This window comes from Heterocephalus glaber, unplaced genomic scaffold, assembly GCF_053883595.1.
Source record: "Heterocephalus glaber isolate CG9 unplaced genomic scaffold, H.glaber_assembly_v1.0 deba00000943, whole genome shotgun sequence".
NCBI classification, from domain to species: Eukaryota; Metazoa; Chordata; class Mammalia; order Rodentia; family Bathyergidae; genus Heterocephalus; species Heterocephalus glaber.
Window position 1 is genome coordinate 12,445,600 of NW_028258175.1, and position 20,274 is coordinate 12,465,873.

The window sequence follows — 20,274 nt, forward strand, 5'->3', positions numbered from 1 at the left end:
CTGATTTTTCAAGTTCTTCATATATTCTAGATATTAGTCCTCTGTCCAAGGCAAACAATTTTCTCACTCTGTAGGTTATCTCTTTGCTGTCTTGGTTCTTTCCTTTTCTTTGAATACTTTTTAATTTGATAGGATCTCATTTACTGATTCTTATTATTTCTTGTGCAATTAAGGTTCTGTTCAGGAAGTCCTTACCTATACCTATGTCTTCAAGAGTTTTATCTATTTTGTCTTTCAGCAGATTAAGTATTTCTATTCTAACATTTACATCTTTGAGCCACTTTGATTTTAGTTCAGTACATGGTGAGAGACATGGGTCTGGAGTCAGTCTTCTGTATGTGGACAGCCAGTTTTCTCAGCACCACTTGTTAAAGAGACTGTCTCTGCTCCAGCACATGTTTCTGGCCCCTTTGTCAAAGATCAGATGTCTGGTGTTTTTTCTGCACCCTCTATTCTATTCCATTGACCAACATTTCTGTTTTTGTGCATGTACCATGCTGTTTCTACCACTGCTGCTTTCTAGTATAACTTGCAGTTAGTGAGTTATTGAGATGCCTCCTACTTTGCTCTTGTTGCCCAGAAATGCTTTTGCTATTCTGGTTCTCTCCTGGTTCCATATGAATTTTAGGATTGTTTTCTCTAGTCCTGTGATGAATGCTGTTGGTATTTTGATTAGGATTGCATTAAATCTACATATCAGTGTTGGAAGTATGGCTATTTTGACAATATTGATTTTGCCTAACCAGGATCTGGGATATCTTTCCATGTCCTGATATTCCACCCCTTTAATCTCCTTTTTCAGAGTACTATAATTTTTGTTATACAGCTCTTTCACTTTCTTTGTTAATTCCCAAGTAATTTTTCTTGAAGCTATTGTGAATGGTATTATTTTCCTAATTTCTTTGTCAATGGGTTCATTATTGGTGTACAGGAATGCTATTGATTTTTTTTTTAAGATAGAAAGTTTCTTTATTAATGACTCCAACCATATTTCTTTAAGAGATTTGTTTTGTTTTGTTTTTGGTACTGGGGATCGAACTCCGGTCCTTGCGCTTGTGAGGCAGGCAGTGGAACCACTGAGCTAAATCCCCAGCCCCCAACCATATTTCTTTAGATACAGGAGTTTTGAACTCAAATACTTAGGAAAAAACAAGTTAAGATTGCATTATCCTGCAACTCATTACCAGTAACATATTGCAAAGCGAAACAGCTTGGAAAAGAGGGTGGGAGGGAAGGGGAGTGAGGGAGGGAAGATAAAAGAAGAGGAATTGAGTCGATCAAGTGGAATTCTTTTTTTCTTTTAAATTCTTGGGAACTGTGAAGTCCTTGCAAGCCCAGCTCATTTCTGCAGATTATTTTCCAAACGCATACAAAATGGAACCCAAACGGAGAATCCCTTAGAACCTGGAGAGATGCAGCATGAGGGGCCACGACTATCCAGCACCAAGCTATTCCGCCTTCAGTCGCCAGCCCTTCTTCCTCTGTTCCCAAGAGTTAGCGGGACGAAAACATTTTCCCCATGATTGTTTTCATTTCTTTTTTCTCAGCATCTGGGCATGCACGGTTCAGCACCTTGAGGAAGCCAGATGTTTTTGCCCGCATACGCGTGTGAATATAGGCCTTGGAGCACTTGATGTGGTAATGCAGGTAGTCCCGGAACGTGTGGATCAGGTTGACGGTGTTGTCTCAGGAACTGGCATTGGTGTGGTGAGGGAACAGCACAAAGGTGACGTAGCCAGTGTTGTCGCCCACGGCCGCATCTGTACCGTTCAGCTCCGGAGGAGGTTCCCTGTGGCTAAAGAGAACCTGGGGGCTGTGTGGCTGGCTCTGCGTCCTTCTTTGAACTCCTGCATGAACACCTTTCCAATGACCACGTCGTCGTCATCTTTAAACACTGTGCTGAAGACTACTGTGACTCTGTCCTTTTCAGATTCAACATACATGGTTTCATCATCCCTATAGTGGATAACTGCCCTGTTCTCTCCTTCCTGCCCTCTTCTTGGAATTGGAAGTATTTCTCAAAGACAGAGGCAAAACAATTTCGCTTCAACATGCCAGCCTGATGCATAATGGAATCTTTGGATGCAGGCAGATTCTCAAGGTCATCTAGCAAAGAGACATTGTATCCTGATTCTGGATTTACCAAGAAGTTTCCATAGACTCTCTTTAATAGCTCATCAGCACCGTGTGCCTGAAGTTCCTTGTAGAATTTCAGAGAAATACTGACCATCACTTTTGTTTTGTCTCCATTAGGATTTGAAATATGATAGAGGACCCCATCAAAATCTGCAAATGTCACTTCTACTGCTCCTGGTTTATTTCCAACAGCCGCGTTCTTGAACTTGAGCACAAGCGTCTCCTCCATGATGCGGTTGTTCACCTCCAGCAGGATCACGGCAGAGGCTGGCCCCCGGAGCCCGAACCCGCCTGCCGAGCTGCCTGCCACTGCCGCCTCACGGACAAGCCCTGTCCTCGCCCAGCCCCCGGCACTAGCCGGCCACTTCCGGCCTCACAGCCACTTCCGCTCGCCCTGATTTTTTTTTTTTTTTTTTCTGTACCGGGGATCAAACTCGGGACTTTGTGCTTGCGAGGCAGGCAGCGGATGCTATTGATTTTAATGTGTTGATTTTGTATCCCTCAGTAATTCTTGGAGGTCCCTGCAGTAACTCAAATGGACAGGTAAATTTGGGAACCAGTGATCTACCTTGGGACTTGTACCCTGATGTGCAGGTTAGACCTGCAGTCAAATTTATCTAGGGCGGTGGTGGCAAACCTGTGACACCCATGGCGCAGTGTGCTGTTTGTATCAGTGAAAGCTCTAAAACGTTCACCGTCACTGATCTGAGGGCTTGGTAGAAAATGCAGAATCCCAGGCCCTATCCCAGACCTGCCCAGGCAGACTCTGCCCATTAATAAGATCCCTGAGTGAGTCCTTTGAGCACATTAAAATGTGAGAAGCCCGGGCCTGGGCTACAAAAACTCAGTCTGAGGTGTGTATCTAGAACCTTCTGACTTACAGATCAGTAATTCACTGAACAGAGGTTGTTACTTTTGTTTTTCTGAGTCTCTGGTGGCTTAGGCAGCTCCCAGCACCGTCAATGGGTGATCCTGCTGGAGCAGGAGACAGGTATGGCCATGGAGAGAGGAATTTAATTCACTGTGCACCTCAAGAGGGCCCTGCAGAGGAAGTGAGCCAGGAGGAAACACTGGACACCGTCTCTCCAGCATGTTCTTACTTACTGCCCTGCTGAGCCTTCTTCCGGGTCACCACCGCAGCTACAGTATTTCTCACTCCCTCCACGCTACTCTCTGACTTTTTTCTTTTTACTCATGTCTCAACATCTTACCAGATCGCTATCGAGTGGTTTAGAAAGTGAAACCAAGGCTGACTCAGAAAAGGAATAAATACTACTCTGAACTTAGTGCTTCCTTAAATAAGTACCCTAGAATGGAATGGGTTGATCTGTGACCGAGAACAAAAAAACCTTATTGCTTTGGGAGTTTTCAACTGACAAGATCCTTTTGTTTTACTCCAATCCATATATTTAGTCTTTTTCCTTACCGTGAAAGTGATACATTTCTGTGGAGTGTGTGTGTGTGTGTGTGTGTGTGTGTGTGTGTGAGGGGGGGTGTTCTTACACTGAGCTACATTCCCCATTTTGTTTTTGTTTTTTTTGGTACCAGGGATCGAACTTGGGTCCTTGCGCTTGTGCAGCAGGCAATGAAACCACTAAGCTAAATCCTTGGCCCAATTTCCCATTTTTATTTTGAGACAGGGTCTTGCTAAGTCACTAAATTGACCAGACTGGGTGGAATTTGAAATCCTCCTGCCTCAGCCTCCCAGAGTGCTTGGGTTGCGGCTGTGCGCACCACACCTGGCTTCTGTGGAGTGTTTAAGCCTGCATATGTGTACTTGTGACAGATGTGGAGTTTTAGGGTGTCTGTGTGTCCTAGGCAGTGGGGTGTAGAAAGTGCCTAACGCTGGGGAAGCGGACACCTGGGTCCCTCAAAGAAGACCCTTTGCTATGCTGGGTCTCAGTTCCTCAAATCTAAAATAAGGGAATATGACAGTTGGAGGGTGAAAATTCAGGCCCACAGGTGCTTTAGGTGGCAACCTCTGTGGACCAAGGGCAGCCCCTGCTCGGCTCTCTACTCTTTTTAGTTTGTGGGAATGTGGCCCCAGCGTTGGCAAATATCGAGAGAAGAAACAAAAAAACCAGGCATGGTGGCGCACACCTATAGTCCCAGCACTCGGGAAACGGGCGGGAGTATCTCCAGAAGGAACCCAAATTGAAGGCCAGACTGGACTACATAGGAAGCTCAAGGCTGGCCTGGACTGCATAGCAAGATACTGTCTCAAAAAAGAAAAAAATATCTGTATTTTTCAGGAGCATTCTTCCAATTTAAAACGGGTAGAAACTAACTTCCTTCCTTCCTTTCTTTCTCTCTTTCCTTTCTTCCTTTCCTTTCCCTTCCTCTCCTTTCTCCTCCCTCCCTTCCTCCTCCTCCCTTTCTTTCTTCTGCAGATTGTGCTACGCTTGCAGAACAGGGGATAGCTCCCTTGAGACCAGTCAGGACTGCTGGATTCAATATCCCAGGACTCTTTTAGAATACAACAGCACCCCTTTCAGGAATCCATTATGTGTTTTGTGTAGTCATATCTATGTCTCTAGTTTATTCTGACAATAAATATTTGAGTATCCATTCTCAGCTGGAAATTGTAGCTAATGGAAAAAAGAATGAGGTGGAGTTTCTAGAGTTAGGTGGGCAAGTGAGAGAATAAAGACAGATGCCACAGTACATAAAAAGGCTGAGTGGATGATTAGACTTGCAGAGAAGTCTAATGAAAGGCAGATCCAGTTCCTTTAGCAAGACGACCATTCGGAGGTCAGTATCTTCTTCTGTAAAGTGGGGTACGGTACTTACCCATCAAGGCTTCATGAAGATTAGAACTCTGTCCCTCTGGAGAAACATACTGCCTGGAACACAGTAGAGGACATACTTGATTCAGTGTGCTCGGGCTGTTATAACAAAATAGACTGCGTGGCTCATGAACAGCAGGAAATTTTTTCTCACAGTTCTGGAAGCTTGGAACTCCAAGATCAAGGTGCTGGCAGACTTGAGGTCTGGGGATCACCTACTGTGTAATTCAGCGACCTCACCTTCCTGTTGGGCCTTCCCACAGTAGAAGGGGCAAGGTCACTCCCTGGGGCCTTTTTTATAAAGGGCATTAATCCCACGCATGAGGGATCTACCTGTACAATCTAGTCACCTCCTCAAAGCCCCACCTTTGGAAACCATCACTGGGCATTAGAATTTCAACAAATGAACTTTGAGGGAGGAACAGATTGAGACCATAGCGGTGCCCAACAAATGCGATCCAGCGTTACTATTTTTATGGTTACATTACAAGCTCCTTGGAGTTAGGGGTTGAACCTGATGAAAACCATGTAGTGGCAATTTTGAACTTGTAAGTAGAGGATGTTTTCCAAAAATGGACATCTCAGAGCTTGTTTTCCCATGGAGATGGCATCCATTGGTTACTTCCCCAAGGCAAATCTGGAAATGCCTATTTAAACTATAGAGTGGCCTAGATATGGCACAATCGCAAGTTTAAAAAGAACTCAGAAAATAGCACTGATGTGATAGAAATGCAGCAGAAGCAGCAGCTCTCTTTGGGTTTTAAACAAATGATAATAAAAGGCTTTGTGCTTGTGAATAGCTCTTGAGACTCTAAGGCAGGGTTAATTAGAACACCAAGACCAGGAGTTCACAGTTGAAGATTCTAAAGGGGGCTTCTCGGGATGGTTAAGGACCTCCAAGATGATTCTAGTGTTTGAAATTTGTTTCATTGCACTTAAAATGTATAACTTTCCTTTTCCTTGAGCCAGTTATCTCTCGCATTATTTTCACACTTTCATACTTACCCTTAAAGTACCATCTTTTGGCTAATGACTCTCAAATTTGCCTCTTTTTTTTTTTCTTCAGTATTTGGGGATTGAGCCCAGGGCCTTCACACTAAGCTACATCCCCAGCCCCCCCCCCCCCTTTATTGTTTATTTTGAGACAGAGTCTTGCTGAATTGCCCAGGCTAGGCTCCAATTTGCTATCCTGCTTCAGCCTCCCAGAGTGCTGGTATTAAGGGCCTGCGCCACCATGCTTGGCTTCGAATTTGCCTCTGGAGGCCACATTGTTATACATCCGCCTTCCAGCCGGACATCTCCATTCGGACATCGCATGCACAGCTCAGGTTTAGTTTGGTCAAAATAGAGCTCGTGACCCAAATTTGCCTCTTCTCAGGCCTCTCCTGTCCCCGTAGTTGGTACTGACATACGCCAGTTGCTCACCTCAAAACCTGGGAAATTGCTTTATCTTTTCATGTTCCTAGCACACCCCAGTCCCACCCTGTGCACTTCACTTGCCCCGACCTTGTATGCAGCATGTGGTCACTTCTCACCATCTGCACCGTTTAAGGTCAAGTTCAGCTGTCATTGTCTCCACTCCAACAGCTTCCTCTCTGGGCTCTCTCCTCTCTGCATCTTCAGGAGGATCTTTTGAAAGCTACGGGAACCTTCCTTGCTCAACGCCCCCTAAGGCTCTCCACTGCAAGTGGAGTAAAACCCAGGCTTGTCATCATGCCCTGTAAAGCTCTGTGTGATCTTACCTCTGCCTGATCACCTTCCTTCAGGCTGCATTACCTCTGCACACCAAGTTCGCCTCTCTTGCTGCAGCTCAGGCCCTTACACTTGCTGAGCGCCCGGCCAGGAGTTCATCTTAGGACATCTGTCTTCTCATCATTTACATCTCGCATCTACTGTCCCCGCCCCAGAAAGACCTTCCTTGACCATCTTCTGCAGAGACTTCCTGTTGTCTCCCAATATTCTCCTCCCCTTCCCCATAGAATTGAAATCTATTTTTAGCAGAATCCTGAATCGCCCAGCCTCTTTTAACTGGTTATAGCCACATGTCTATATTCTGGTTAACATAATATAAGCAGAAATATAAGGTGGCCATTTCCAGGAATTATCCTTAAAAGACCATCGGTGTATATACTTTTTATCTGTTTCCTTTTATTTGTTCTGCTGGCTGGAATGTGGTGTGATGCCTGGAGCAGGAGCAACCACCTCAGACCATAAAGTAACCTTTGGTTACTATGGTCTTATGGAAATGGAGACTATGCACTGCAGAGCAGCAAAATAGAAAGAGCCTGGCTTGCTGAGACCTGCCTGGAGCAGTACTGTCACAGTGGCTTTTTCTTACCTCTTTTTACTTGAGAGAGAAACAAAATTTTTATCTTGTTCTTCTGGAGCAAGTTACCAACTAATTCTAACTGATAGACTGCTCTGGTGAGAGCCTCCCTCTTTCACAATTACCTGCTTCTGTGTTTTTCCTTAAAGCACTTAGCACCTGGGATTGCCCCATGTGTTTATTTCATATGTTTATGTGTATTATCATCTGCCTTCACATCTCTGCGATGTAAACTCTGTTGTGTTCACTGCTGCATCACCATAGATACACTACAAGAGTGCCTGGCACATTATAACTTAGGTGCTTAGTAAGTATTTGTGGCATGAATTGGTGAATAAACATCTACTACGTGCCAGAGAGGGGAGATTCAAAGATTATTAATATATGTTTCCCTAGTCTCTTCCCTGAAAAACCTCACTATCTCATAAAAACCACTATCTAGGTTCAAGTGGCAATCATCTTCATTAGGTCAATCCAGAACACCAGTTCTGTCTGTCTGTCTGTTTGTTTGAGACAGGGTCTCACTATTAGTTCAGGCTGGCCTTGAACTCACTATGTAGCTCAGGCTGGCCTGAGCTCACTGCAATCTTCCTGCCTCAGCCTCCCAAGTTCTGGAATTACCACACGCGCCACCATGCCCAGCAGAACTTTGGTGTTTGGTTTTTTTTTGGTACCAGGGATCGAACTTGGGACCTTGTGCTTGCCAGGCAGGTGCTGGAACCACTGAGCTAAATCCCCAGCCCATAGAACTTTGGTTTTTAATAGAAACATTTTTGTCAATATCTGGGTTTTTTTGAGGGGGTGGGTACTGGGTATCAAACTCAGGACCTTGTGCTCGCGAGACAGGCACGGCGTCACTGAGCTAAGTCCCCAGCCAAGGAAATATTTTTGATTATTACAAGTTGGGAGTGGTACTGACATCAAGTGAGAAGAGTCCAAGGGTGCTTCTAAACACCCTATAGTGCCCAGGATAGCCTCTCACGACAGAGAAGTCTCTGGCCCCAAATGCCAATATGGCCAAGGCTAAGAAAACCTAGCTAGCCAATCAGATTTTCCAAAGAGGAAGTTGTCCGGGCTACGCAAGTGGAGAAACCATGGGGCGTGGGCATACATGTTATGGGGCCTCTCGGGTTCTATGACAGAATGTGAGCTTAAGTTCCAGGCAGAGGTTGACCAAGTTGTCAAATTCTTCAAGGCTCTCTGTTGAGAGACCAACCTCAACCATCAGCATTATTTACTTGTCATAATGGCCACATGTTGAGGACAATATGAACTCAGAAGAGGCACAATCAGAGGCCGGGGTGTAGCTCAATGATAGAGTTGCTTTCCTGGCATGCATCAGGCTCTGGGTTCAAGGCCCAGCCCTGGAAGAAAAAGGGACGGAGCAAAATCACACTCAGAATTCCAGGAACTAAACCAGGGGAGGTCTTTGTTTTTTGTTTTGTTTTATTTTCTTTTGTTTTTACAGTGCTGGGGACGAAACCCAGGAGCATATATGCATGCTATGGCAAATGACTACTACTGAACTATCCCTCCAACCTCACAAGGAAATTCTTTGAATGATATCCTTCTTACTAAAAAGAACTGCAGTGTGAATTTTCACTTTGCCCATTTTCCTCTGAAAGGTTGAGAATCCCAACTGCTCAGGGCTACAATAAATCTCCTCTATTTCTGTTTAGGTGAAAAGAGTATATCTGCATTCATGGCCTTCCTGGAAAAAGTAATTTTCTCTTGCAGGTAACAAATGATAGACAAGGGAAGTCTAAGGAGCAGGAGATAATGGAGGTGACAGTTTCTGGGCCTCTATATGTTTTAACTATCTTTTCTTTTCTTTTCTTTTCACTTTTCCCATTTGTTAGATACCAATGTGCTTGGTGACCTTCTGCAGGGCACTTAATCTCCCTGAGCCTGAGTTTCCTCATCAGCAAACTTCAAGCTGTTGGAACAGGCCATAGGTTAGTTGTCTTCTGGCTCTAAGTGACTATAATGATGGCCCATCTGTCACCCACTACCATCAGATAACTGATGGGAACAAGTACCTGAGCTTGAAGGAATAAATTGGAAAATAAAGGAAAGACTATCGGATTCCTGGCATCACTCCCCTCTTTTCAAAAACAGAGCAGCAGCATTAATCTTTGAAATAGTATTTCCCATTATATGTTTCTTAGAATGTAGCACCATAAGATACAAAAATGGGACTTGATGTCAAAAGAGTTGGGAGCCATGTTAGATTCCCCCGTTGTGCAGAGTAACAGTAAATTATTTTAACTTTTTATAAACCCAGTGTTTCTCACGTATTCGATTAGAATCCACTTTTTCATTGGGTGTTTATTAAAGTCTCGCAGAGCTAGAATTCCTTGGAACTCATTTTCGGCAATTCTGCCTAGGCATATGGCAGTGTCACCCCTTGCTTTGCACCTGCATGGAGAAACAACTATGGAACCTACTAAGAAATCAGAAAGGAGACAAACAACATGTTTTACAACATTCCTTGCCTCTGATAGGGATGCAAAGATTGCCCATTTACCTGATAGGAAGCAACAATGTACTTGGAACATTACTAATAAAAATCCATCTATCAGCATTATTTTATTGTGATATACCCTGTGATGCAAAAAGAGACATCATCATCCTCCTCCTCCTCATCATCATCATCGTTATTTGGTATTAGGGATTGAACCTAGGGACTTCATTCTGAGCAAACTCTCCAGCCCTTTTATTTTTTATTTTTGAGACAGGGTCTTAGTATGTTGCCTAGTCTGGGTTCAGACTTGTGATCCTTCTGCCTCAACCTCCCAGAGTGCTGGGATTACAGGAGTGCACCACCACACCTAGTTTAAAAGGGAGAAATTTAAGCTTGCGCCTCTTTGGTGAATTTACTCTATCCTATTCACTATGTGCCTTGTTACAGGGCATAGCAAACAGGTTTTTTTCTCTCATAACAATATTGATTCATGGATCCTGGCTGCCCAGAGTACTGTGTTAAAAAAAAATTATAGGACGATCAGTAGGCTTGGAGGTAAATACATTGTGACTGATTCTTAATGCCTATTGTAGGTGTAGTGCATTGATTGATTGCTGATTGTTGTGGGTGGAGATTAATGGAAGGCATAGAATGCTTGTGTTTTTCCTCATAGAAATCAGAAAATAAACTCCCTATGCTGGTTTGGTTGGGGAATTAGGACTTAATACATTTATGAGCCAAAATAAGTGGTTAAGAAAATTCTGTAGGGTCAGAGAAAGGAGAGTGGCTTTAAGTCATGAAGTAAAGATAAACTGCAGGCAAAAGTTGGCTTGGGTCTTGAAGAGAAGATAGGAGGACTCCTTAAAGAGAATTCTCCTGAGAGTCAGGTGATGAACTGCCAGGGCCTCAGCTGGGCTCACATCTACAACTCTCTGCTTCTTACACAGTGTTTATAAAGGGTACGTTCCTATCCTTTATCTAATACAGCAGTGTCCTGTAGTGATTTGAGTCACACAGGTAACTTTAAACTTTTTCCAATAGTCACATTTATGAAAGATAGAAAGAAACTGATGTGTGGGCTGGGGATTTAGCTCAGTGGTTCCGCAACTGAGTACAGAAAAAAACAAAGAAAGAAACTGGTGTGGTGATGCATGCCTGTAATCCCATACCCGTAATCTGGGAGGTTAAGGCAAGAGGATCAAAAGTTCAAGCCTTGCCTGGGCAATTTAGCAATTTAGGGAGAGCCTGTCTCAAAATAAAAAGAAATAAACGGATGTAGCTCAGTGTGAAGGACCTGGGTTCAATCCCCAGTACTGCAGAAAAAAGAAAGAAAGAAAAGAGGCTCGGGGCACAGCTCAGTGGTAGAGCAATTGCCAAGCATGTGTGAGGTCCTGGGTTCAAAAACAGGGGAAAGTAATTTTAATAATATATTTTATGTAACACAGTAAATCCAAAATATTATCATTTCGTATAATCGATATAAAATTATTCATGAGATTCTTTTCATTGTGAGTTTTTTTGGGATTTTTTTGGTACCAGGCATCGAACTCGGAACCTTGCACTTGAGAGGCAGGTGGCAGAACCACTGAGCTAAATCTTCTGCCCTTCATTGTGTTTTTAATAGTACGTATTTGACAGGTGAAGTGTGTTTCACTTACTGCACATCTCAAAGCAAAGTAACCACATTTTAGTAGCTCTGTAGTCACAAGTGGTGGGTGGCCACCATCTAGACAGAGACAGTGTTGTTGAACCTATGCATACGTGTTACTGTGTTTTTCTTTTAAGAAAAAGGATGTTAATGTATGAGTTGTTTTTCTAAACTAAAACCTCAGTATTCAGGTTTAATTGCAGTGTTGGGACTTTGCCATAAATAAGTGCGTTTGAGGTTGCAATTTGGACAGTCGGTCTCTAAAAGTTTCGTCATCACTGACCAAAACTCTCTTTCATATCTGAAGCTCACTGAGGAATGCTCAGAGGAGGAGTATGGCTCCCTTACGCCCCTAGGCAAAGCGAGAGTTGCATTGTCTCCACAAAGGTAGGGCCAATGCCCCCATTCAGCAGGACGCAGCAGTAGAAGATGGACCTTCCACCCTAATCATCCTCGATCACCTCCAAAGATTGTGGAGGAACAGGTCTCTCAGGGGGAATAATATTGATAGTATAACTGGGAGTGATGGAAAAGTCCCCTCCATTTATTTGAACCTGGACAATGCCCCAGGCCCAACCCCCAGCCTCCCCCTTGTCCTCAGGCCTACTACCATCCTCCCGTATTACTACAGAAACCCTTCTTTACTGGGAGCTCATTGAAGGTTCATGCATATGGACTGCAACTCATATATACAATTCTAACATAGTGAATTATGGAAAGAGACATGCATCATAGATACAGTTGACACAACCCAGCACCCTGTCATTCGTATTCTGGAAGACCCAATGGGAGGAGCTCTAGACTTGGCGCAACATTTTATTATTTATTTATTTATTTAATTTTTTTGGTACCGGGGATTGAACTCGGGACCTTGTGCTTGTGAGGCAAGCGAAGGAACCACTGAACTAAATCCCCGGCCGACATAACATTTTAAATCCCTAAACCCAACACATTCAGTGTGCATGCCAGTTTCCCTTCTGCTGGCATGAGTCAGCGTATGCTGAGTGTACCATCACCTAAACTTCACTAAACCGCCACTTTTTCCTTTCTGTCGAGTGCCGTGTCCAATGCTTTGTTGATTGTGAACCTAGAAACTCATCCACGACCCCATCACCCACAGTAACAGTTGTACTACTTTACATTCCCACCGTCTAGGAGGGTTCCCCACCCCCACCCCCTCACCAGCATCCTTTATTTTTTGTGTGTTCTTGATGATATCCATTCTGACTTGGGTAAGATGGAATCTCAAAGTTGTTTTGATTTGCATTTCCCTAATAGCTAAAGATGTTAAACATTTTTTCATATACTTGTTGGCCATGTTCACTTCTTTTGAGAAGTATCTATTCAGTTCATTTGCACAGTTCATTATTAATGGGATCATTTGGTTTTGGAGGTTAATTTTTTGAGTTCTTCAGGTATCTTACATAGTAGTCCTCTGTTAGAAGAGTAGCTAGCAAAAATCTCCCATTCTACAAGCTGCCTCTTCACCTTGTTGATTGTTACACTTGCTGGGCAGAAACTTTTTAATGTGATGTAATCCTGTTTATTGGTCCTTGCTATTATTTCCTGGGCTAGTAGAGTCCTATTCAGGAAGTCTGCCTGTGCCTGTGGCTTTAAATGTTTTCCCTATGTTGTCTTGTAGCCGTTTCAAAGTTTCTATTTTTATATCTAGATCTTTGATCCATTTTGATTTGATTTCAATATAAGCTGAGAGCTAGGGATCTAGTTTCAATGTTCTACATGTGATATCTAGTTTTCCCAGTACCATTTGTCAAAAAAGCTGTCTTTTCTTTAAAATATATTTCTACCTCCTTTGTCAAAAATGGCTACAGATGGCAATAGATACATGGGTCCCTGGGGCTGTTTCTCTGTCTTCTCTTCTATTCTCATTGGTCTGCATGTCTTTTTATCTTTTGTTACAACCGCTTTGTGGTTTAACTAGAAGTCTATTATTGTGATACCTCCAGCTTTGCTCTTTTTCTTTAGGATTTCTTTGGCTATTTTTTTTCCTGATTCCATATGGCTTTTAGGATTATATTTTCTAGTTCTGTGAAGAATGTTGGTATTTTGTTTTGTTTTGTTTTTTTGGATACCAGGGATCAAACTTGAGACCTTGTGCTTGCAAAGCCGGTGGCGGAATCACTGAGCTAAATCCCCAGCCTGAATGTTGGTATTTTGGTAGGGATTGAATTAAATCTAGATTGTTTGGGTAATATTGCCATTTAATGGTATTAATTTTTCTAATCTAAGAATAAAGTATATCTTTCCCTTTTTCTAATGTCCTCTTCAATTTCTTTCTTCAGAGTTCTGTAAGTTTTATTTTAGAAATCTTTTACTTCCTTGTCTAGATTGAGTTCTAGGTATTTAATTTTTTTTGGACCTGTTGTGAATGGGATTGTTTTCCTGATTTCATTCTTGGTGGATTCATTATTGGTGTCCAGGAATGCTGTTGACTTTTGTGTGTTGATTTCATACACTGTTTGTTGTTTAAGATGTAGTCTTGCTACGGGGCCCAGCATGGTCTCACACTGCTTCCTGCTTCAGCCTCCCAGAGTGCTGGAATTACAGGTGTGCACTCTCATGCTCTGCTTCACTGTAGTTTCGATTTGCATTTTCCTAATGATTAGTTTTTCGTGTGCTTACTGGCCATTTGTTTATTATCTTTGGAAATATGTCTATTAAAGCCTTTTGCCCTATTTTAAAATCGGTTTTGTTTATTTTGTTGAGTTGCAGAAGTTTTTTATATATTTTGGATATTAACCTCTTATCAAATATACAATTTGCAAATATTTTCTATCCCATGCTTTTTCTTTTCACTCTGTTCATATGTACTCTCTTTTGATGCCGTGAAGTTCAATTTGTAGTCTAATTTGTCTATTTTTCCTTTTATTGTCTCTACTCTAATGTCATATTAAATTGACTTCGTTTGATAAGAAAATCGGTGCTGTCACAGTGAGGGAATGTCATCTAAAAATGAAGTCAGGGGGCTAGGGATTTAGCTCAGTGGCACCACTTTTGTCTTACAAGCTCAAGGTCCTAAGTTTGATGCCTGGTACCTAAATAAATAAATTTTTTTAAAAAATGAAGTCAGTTCTGGGAGTAGCTGGGTGGTAGATTATTTGCCTACAGTACATGAAGTCCTAAATTCCATCCCCCCCAGCACATTAATGGGAAAGTGATTAATAATCAGTGTTCATAACATAGTTCAGAAACACCTCATTGTGTTTTCCTTAAGAACCAGTTGGATTCTAAAAAAGATCTAAGGGCCCGGGATTTAGCTCAGCAGGTTCCGGCGCCTGCCTCACAAGCGCAAGGTCCAGAGTTTGATCCCCGGTACCAAAAAGAAAAAAAACACACAAACTAAAAAAGATCTAGGCAGATTGATTAAAATATGAAGCATGCCCCTGTTGGCTTAGCTTTTCTTCCTTCCTTCCTTCCTTCCTTCCTTCCTTCCTTCCTTTTTTTTTTTTTTTGTTGTTGTTGATGTTATAGTTTAGAGGACAAGAATACATTTTTCTCAGCTGGACATGGTGGTGTAATCTCAGCAATCCAGAGGCTGAGGCAGGAGGGTCATCAAAGTGCAAGGCTAGGGCGGGGGATTTAGCTCAGTGGTTCCACGGCTTGCCTTGAAAGCCCAAGGTCCTGAGTTCCATCCCTGGTACCAAAAAAAAAAAAAAAAAAAAAAAAAAAGTTCAAGGCTAGCCTGAACTGCAAAGCGAGAGCCTGTCTCAAAAAAACCCCTCAAAATTAAAAAAGAATACATTCTTCCCACCCATTCCCAACTCCCAGCAGCACATTCAGCTGCTGAACTCATCAATGGGTGAATGGATCCCTGATGAGTATGGCGCCCTTGTGACCCAATTACTTTCCACAATTCCTACCTCTGAACACATGAGACTTTGGGGGAACATTTGAGATCTAAACCATAAAACCTTCCAAATAGGCTTTATGAAGTTTGCTAATTTCTGAGTATAATTTTCCTTTTCTGTGTTAGTCCTGGGCCTATTCACCCTCAAAACACACTCTCTCTCTCTCTCTCTCTCTCTCTCTCTCTCTCTCTCTCTCTCTCTCTGCTGTGCTCCATAGCACAGATGTTGTCCCCTGAAGGCTACATTTTCCAGGTTCTCATGTGAGCTGGCTCCTTGCTAGGCTCAGGCAATGAAAATTAGTGCAATGAGATTGGAGAGTGAGAGTGAGCTGTCTCTATTCTCAAAATTTCTGGACCAAATGTGTGGAGGTTTTCCTCCCACCAACCGAGTCTCCAACTTTCCTGACAACTGGACATCTTACAATTCAATTCATTTCTGACACCAAGTACCCAGAGTTATGACAAACCCCATAGATTGAGGATTCAGTCCCACAAGACTGCCCTCCACTTCAGATACCAGTCACAAATCTTGGACATCCTGGGCATCTCATTCTATAAGCAAATGGAGTGAGCTTGCATCTTGGTGAGTATAAAGCCAAAAAACCCAACCAGAAGATAAAAGAGTGGAGGAAGTTTTACCACTTGAAGCCAGGGAGGACAGCAATGCTTTTCCCGGACAAGTAAAATATGGTGATTTTACTGGGGAGCTGTCATGATTATTTTCTGCTGTTAATGTAGATCTACACATTTGTTTCTTTCCACAATGTCCGAATTTATTGAATATCAATAGATTTGCAAGCTGCATCACTTTCATTGGCATTACTTCATTGAGTGTTCCTGGTTTCACTTGACAATTACAAGCTTTTTATTTCATTTCAATTTTAATTACTAATATCCATAAAACTCAAGTCATACGTCACACTTCAAGCAATTACATATAAGGGACAAAAAGGCCAGAGGATTTAAAGAATCAATGCAATGAGTCACTGCAGGCAGCCAGGTATTGAGTTAATGAACAGTTGCAGAGATGTTAAGGTTAAGGGTCTTAGCTGCATGTGGTGCTGCATGCATCCCAGCACTCGGGAGGTTGAGGCAGGAGGATTGCCACAAGTTCAGGCCCAGCCTAGAGCTACATAGTGAGATCCTATCTAAAAAAAAAATCCCCCCCCAAAAAATATCCGGAAGACTTGGACAGCTATGTTGAAGTGGGCAGTGTCAATGGCAGGGCAGAGCATGCCACGCTGAGTCTAGGGAAAGTTCAGGGGTTGTTGCCTGGCAAACCCCTTGGCAGGGGCTGTGATGAGTCCATCAAGGTGGTCCCTGATGAAGTGGCAGTGTCCTATGCTGCAGTCTGAGGTGTCTCCTTTTATGTGTCTTGGATGGGTGGTTACATCTTTCTTTAGTTTGCTGTGTCCGATAAGCTCACAGGTGGTAATTTTTTATTAGCACGAATAAGTCTGCCTTATGGTTGTGCTGGGCAGATGGTGTTTGTTTACTTGTTCAGACAAGAGGCTGAGTCATGAGTCATTCTACCTTAGAATGTGTACCCAAAATGGAGTAACTCAGGACAAGCCACACCCAGGGAGCTGTCATTTTATACAGGAGCCTACACATATTCTCACAGGAAAACACATGTAGGGGTGGGCACATTTCTGAGCGTGCTCAGAATAGGATAAGATCTATGCTCTAAAGTCACAGATGATATGTTTAAAAAGGAAATATGAGCTGGGTATGTGGCACACACCTGCAGTCGCAGCACTGGGGAGGCTCAAGCAGAAGGATAGTAGTATGAGACCAGCTTGAGCTATACAGTGACTCTAGACCAGCCTGCCGCACATAGTGAGACCCTGGCCCAAAAACAAAAACAAAAAAAAGAAGAATACAAAGAAAGATTGAAAAAAGAAGACACATTAAAAAGGTTGAGCGGGGGATTTAGCTCAGTGGTTTCACCACCTGCTGCGCAAGCGCAAGGACCCGAGTTTGATCCCCGGTACCGAAAAAAAAAAAAAAAAAGATTGGTACATTTTAGATATATGTAATGATAACACTCATCATAGGGAATTTGCACCTGTACATGATATATCCTGCCTCTTCTTTTTTCCCCTTTTCCTCAAGCGCCCCTCTGCTCCCTATATGCAAAAGCTTTGTTTCCATTTTCTCCTTCTATTGTCACTGTTTTTTCTTGTCCTTTCCTTCCTTCCTACCTCCTCCCTCCTTTGTTCCCCTTCTCATTTTCCCAATGTCTAATATACATTTTAGTCCTTATTTTCCACTTTGGGTTTCTCATACCGGAGAAACAATGTGATATTTAAACATTTGTGTCTGATTAATTTCACTTAAGACTATAGTCTCAAGATGCAGCCATTTAGCTATAAATGGCTCGAGCTCATCCTTCTTTATGGCAGAGTAGTACTCCATTGTATATAAAAATCCATATCCTCTTTATCCATTGTCAGTTGATGGACATTTGGACTGTTTCCAAGACTTAGCTATTACAAACTTTTCCACTGTAAACATGGGTGTGCATATATCACTGAGGCAAGATGCTTTTAATTCTTTCAGGAAAATACCAGAAAGGGGAATAGCTGGGTCAAATGAAACCTCTAGTTTTAGTTTTTTGAGGAATCTCCACACTGATTTCCACAATAGTTGCACTAGTCTACACTCCCACCAACAGTGGAACAGGGTTCCTTTTTCCCCATAGTCCCACCAGCATTTGTTATTGGTTGATTTCTTGATAGCAGTCATTCTTTCTGGAGTGAAATGGAATCTCAGCATTATTTTAATTTGCATCTCTTGAATGATCAGTGATACTGAACATTTTTTCATATATTTATTTGCTGTTTGCACTTCTTCATCTGAGAAGTGTCTATTAATTTCAGATACCCATTTTTAGTTTGAGTCTTTAAATTGAGGGGTTCTGTTTTGTTTTTTTTTTAGTTCTTTATATAGTCTAGATAGTAGTCCTTTGTGGAGGAACAGCTGGCAAAAATTGTGTGGGTCTTCTCATCATTCTGTTGGTGGTTTCTCTGGCTGTGCAAAAGCTTTTAATAAGATGAGATCCCAGTCGTTGATCCTTTGTGATAGTTCCTATGCAATTGGGATTTTGTTCATAAAGTCTTTGCCTATACCAATGTCTTTGAGAGTTCTACCTATTCTCTTTCAGCAGATTTAGTGTTTCTGTTTTAATATTTAGAGCTTTGATTCATTTTGATTTTAGGTTAGTGTATGGTGAAAGATATGGGTATAGTTTAAATCTTTGGCATATGGAAAGCCAGTTTTTCTAGCACCATTTATTAAAGAGGCTGTATTTCAGTGAAGGTGTCTGGCTCCTTTGTCAAAAATAAGGTGGGCTCAATATGTCTGGAGTTGTTTCTGCATCTTCTAATCTGTTCCATTGATCCTCAGATATGTTTGGGTTTTTGCCAGTACCATACTGTTTTTATTATAGTAGCTTTTTAGTATAATTTCAAGTCAGGGATTGTGATGTCCCCTACCTTGCCTTTTTTGCCCAGAATGGCTTTTGCTATTCTAAGTCTCTTCTGAGTCCAAATGAATTATAGGATTCTTTTTTCTAATTCTGTGAGATATGCTGTTGGAATTTTGATTGGAACTGGATTAAATCTGTATAACAATTTTGGAAGTATGGTCATTTTCACTATATTGGTTCTTCCTACCCAAGAACAAGAGACATTTTCTTTGGGGGGGGGTTACCGAGGATCGAACTTGGGACCTTGTGCTTGCAAGGCAGGCAGCGTAACCACTGAGCTAAATCCCTGGCCCAGTTTGCCAGTATCTTATTGAGGATTTTTGCATCTATGTTCATCAGGGAGATTGGCCTGTAGTTCTCTTTTTTGGTTGGATCTTTCTCTAGTTTTGGTGTCAGGATAATGCTTGCTTCCAGGAATGAATTTGGTAATATTGCTTCCCTTTCAACTTCATTAAACAGTTAGAGAAGCAGAGGCATTAGATCTCCTCCAAATTTCTTGTAGAATTCATCAGTGAATCTGTCCAGGACTGGGCTTTTCTTTGTCGTTAGGTTTTTGATTACATCTTCGATTTCATTGGCTGATATTTATTTAGAATTTTTGTATCTTCTTGATTCAGTTTTGGTAATTCATATGTATCTAGGAATCTGTCCATTTCTTCTGTGTTTTTCAACTTATTAGAATACAGGTTCTTGAAGTAGCTATTGATGATCTTCTGGATTTCTGCAGGATCTGTTGTGATTTCACTCTTTTCATTCCTAATTGAATGGATTTTTAATCTTTCAAAGAACCAACTCTTCAGTTCATTGATTTTTTTTTTTTTTTTTTGGTACTGGGGATCGAACTCGTGTCCTTGTGCTTGTGAAACAGGCAGTGAAGCCACTGAGCTAAATCCCTGGCCTGGTTCATTGATTTTTGGTTTGTTTTTTTTTTTTTTTAGTCTCCATTGTATTAATTTCTTCCCTTGTACGAGCTTTGGGCTTTACTTGCTAGGAAAAAGACCCATTTTTGTTCATGGTTAGTTTATTCTAGTTTTCATAAAAGAATGAGTCAGAATGATAGTGTAACCTTGACTGGTTCCTCATAACTTTCTCCACAGTGTTTTAGCTAAAACAAAAAGAAAGAACAGTGCTAAGGATGTATCAACCGTTTTTTAAAGGGGGAGCAGCTTTCTCCCCCATAAGTATGGGAGTTTGCCCTAAAAGTGCCTGGACTTTTAGCAGCTAATAGCATATCTGACCCAGCAGCGTAAATTGGAGTTTGTTACAAACCCTCCCTCCTCAGGTTGGATAATTTGTAGAACAACTCAGAGATCTCAGCAAGGCAATTTCCTTGTGATTACTGATTTATTATGAAGGATACAACTCAGGAAGAGCCCAGTAGAAGAGGAGCAGCGGCTAAGGTAGGGGGAAGGGGCTTGGAGCCTCCACGCCCTCTCTGGGAACACCACCCTCCCAGCATCTCCATTTGTATGGCTGGTAGCTCTCTAAATGCTTTCTTTCTTTCTTTCTTTTTTCTTTTTTTTGGTACCAGGGATCCAACTCGGGACCTTGTGCTT

The 20,274-nt window shown here is 42.1% G+C and overlaps 1 long non-coding RNA gene and 1 pseudogene across 2 annotated transcripts in view; one reads left to right on the plus strand and one right to left on the minus strand.

Moving 5' to 3' along the window:
- The window catches only part of LOC106010372 (uncharacterized), a 51,166-nt gene that overhangs the window by 25,293 nt on the left and 5,599 nt on the right, over window positions 1-20,274 (plus strand). The window contains exon 3 of one of the 2 annotated variants that reach the window (XR_002386633.2): window positions 4,527-9,203. The exons of the other annotated variant lie outside the window; for it this stretch is intronic. This is a non-coding gene — a long non-coding RNA (uncharacterized LOC106010372). The remainder of the gene's footprint in view (window positions 1-4,526; window positions 9,204-20,274) is intronic. 2 annotated transcript variants of the gene reach the window in all.
- Window positions 1,495-2,417, minus strand: LOC101725950 (actin-related protein 2/3 complex subunit 2 pseudogene; annotated as a pseudogene).